Consider the following 3,129-nt stretch of genomic DNA (forward strand, 5'->3'; position numbering starts at 1 on the left):
TCCCTAAATAAAATATTGACTTCACTTTGCCTGTGTTTGTGAATTAAAAATAAATGTTTGCTTTCCATAAATGCGTTTGCAGGCAGGCAAGTTCTCCTAAACAACATGTTATAAGCAACTATAATAAGGAAGAATATTCACTGAAAATGTGGACTCATAGACTCAAGCATTCACAACAGAAAACTGATTCGAAACACTACATTAATCTAATCAGGGAATAGAGGCAATGCCATGTGACCTATATATCAAAAGAAACCAACCCACCAAATTTCAGATAACGAACACTCTCAATGAACTCTTTGTGAACGATCCATTAACCAAGAAATATTTACGGAAATTATTCAACAAATAATTTTGAAAACAAGTAACTTAGAAAAATAATTAATTGATAGTGGGCAATATGCAAAGGAAAAACAATTAAACTAATTGAATAGATTATTCATGTTGAATTATTCACTCAGCTGTAAATAAAAATATTTTAGCATTATCATATATAATCCAGGGATTACCAAGGGCATAACATACATTAATTAAGCTTCACTATACCAGTTTTACAGATGGACAAACTTGAGATATTGGGAAGTGAAGTAACTTACCCCAAATCAGAGAGCAAGCTGTGGACAGAGCCAGGAATATAAACAAGGATTCCTGACTATCAATACTGCTCTCTGATCATTAGATAATGTTTCCTGTTAGGAGGGCTAGCTCAGTGGTTTGAGCTTTGGCCTGATAAACCCAGTGTTGTGAGTTCAATCCTTAAGGGGGCCACTTAGGGGCAAAAATTGGGGATTGGTCCTGCTTTGAGCAGGGGGTTGGACTAGATGACCTCCTGAGGTCCCTTCCAACCCTATATTCTATGATTTCCATTGATGGTAATGTGAGGAGGGAAAGCATAGGTTTGTGGCTCAAGCATAGGCGTATGCCTGAAATGTGCTTTTATTTTTGTCCCTGACTTTGTGACTGACACAAAGGAAAGGGAGTTTTACCCTGGACTTCCAACGGGACCAGAAATAAATCTATGCTGAGCTCTTTTGAAAATCCTATCCTGTGCAATCTTATGTAAGTCATTTAATCATGCTGGACCTCTGTTTCCCCATAGGTAAAATGAGGATAATAAGATGTGTTACCAAGAGAATAAGTTTATTAATATTTAGAAAGGACTTTGATATCCCCAAGGTGTTATATATCTGCAATAATAATATTGTTATTATTATACTGGACTAGATTCCTTTTTCCTTGGGAAGAATGGGTCATATTCTGCTCTAGGACCTCGGCCAAGCAAAGTAACTAATTACATGCCTAACTTATATGTATAGGCCCAGTCCAATTTCCTAAATCACTTTCCATATTTGCATCAGTAAAATGTGGAGGAGCTATGTATGAGTTGGGTAACATATCTACAGTAATATAAATAGTGTGTATACAGTACAATGCAACCACCACTTAAAAGACACATTGCTTATATTTTCTCTTCTCCCTCATGTACCCTGTGGTGTTTCTAGTTTTGCATTAGAATATTATTGAGTGTGAGATCTGATTTAATTTTTAAATCACAAAATATTTAAATTCAGACAGTAATTTCAAACTCCTATCAGCCTATGACCTTTATTATAATAGTGATGAAATTTATGAAGCATGCTTCATTACCTTGATTTATTGCACCATGATGAAATTCATGATTTGAGGTTATTATAATGGTTGCTAGATATTAAATGGGAAAAATACATGTGAAAACAAAGTTATTGGTCTGATTGAAACCACTCAAAACACAATAAATTCACTTTAAAGGAAAAACACCATCCTTAGCACACATTATAGTGTCTAGACAATTTAATGTGTAAAAAATGTAATACTGCCACACTGCAGGGCTCCATAAAATATCTGGGCATAAAATAGTAAGCCAGCATCAAGGTTTTGCCTCAGTTCTGAATCTCATAGCTTTTATGTGTTAAAGTCCCCCATAGGCTCTCGCTGGGGGTAGCACATATAAGTGAATATCAGAACAGTTATGGAATGTTTCTGGTTAACTCCAGAGGGGGGCCAGGGAAACTCAAATGGAAGAAGTCTCCTGGTTTGTTGGATCTGGCAGGTTCATCTAATAGTAAGATGCTGCAATGGAATTACATTTTATTGTAACGTGCCTTAACTACTTGCCTGCTTATGTGATTTTGATAGCACTCAGATACCACATGATGGATGGACAGACAGACAGACAGATGAGGACAGGACTGGTCTTACTGCACTTGATGTCATCCAGTGGGCCCTAGAATTCTTTTGTACTGGCTCATAAGATGATCCTGTCAAATCCCAGAAACGAGGAGCCTTCTCTTTCACTTGAGTTTCTCTGGCCCCTTTCTCTCTGAAGATGAGTAATCACAGAGGTCCCATTATTATTCTGAAAAAAAAAATTCTGATAGTGAACTGGAAGCCATGCAAAGCACTGGGCTGAGTTGTACTTGTTGTTCTGTGTTGCTCAGAAGATGAACTGCCACATGGTGAACCATGGTGCTTTCTCATAGTGTTTTCTATCATCTCAAGATAGAGAGCTGCAGTATCTGGACAGGATCAAGTTATTAATTGACAGGAAGAGGAGAGCAGTCTTTTGGCCACTGAAAAGGTTGTAGAATCCATATCTGTCTAATGAGTCCATTGGTGTATCCAGGAGGAGTAAGCATTCCAGAAGGACCCTTAAACTGAAAATGTTGGCCAGCTAGCTCAGCTGGTTAGGGTGTGGTGCTAAGAACACCAAGATCATGGGTTCAAGCCCTATGCTGGCCATTCTGTGTGCTGGGTGGAGAGGGTGGCTTCTGCTCTTTTGCGGCCAGTTTTGTTCAACATCTTTATTAATGATCTGGATGATGAGATTAATTGCACCCTCAGCAAGTTCGCAGATGACACTAAAATGAGGGGAGAGTTAGATGCGATGGAGGGTAGGGATAGGGTCTAGAATGAGCTAGACAAATTGGAGGATTGGGCCAAAAGAAATCTGATGAGGTTCAACAAGGACAAGTGCAGAGTTCTGTACTTAGGAAAGAAGAATCCCATGCACCACTACCGGCTGGGGACCAACTGGCTAAGCAGCAGTTCTGCAGAAAAGGACCTGGGGATTACAGTGGATGAGAAGCTGGT

General features: G+C 38.8%; 1 non-coding gene across 1 annotated transcript; it reads left to right on the top strand.

Annotated features, from left to right (window-relative positions):
- The first annotated feature begins 2,704 nt into the window (after nt 1–2,704).
- TRNAL-AAG (transfer RNA leucine (anticodon AAG)) lies at nt 2,705–2,778 on the top strand. The gene has a single exon. It is a non-coding gene; the product is annotated as a tRNA-Leu (tRNA).
- Nucleotides 2,779–3,129: the final 351 nt, after the last annotated feature.

The sequence above is a fragment of the Eretmochelys imbricata genome, chromosome 4 (assembly GCF_965152235.1).
Source record: "Eretmochelys imbricata isolate rEreImb1 chromosome 4, rEreImb1.hap1, whole genome shotgun sequence".
NCBI classification, from domain to species: Eukaryota; Metazoa; Chordata; order Testudines; family Cheloniidae; genus Eretmochelys; species Eretmochelys imbricata.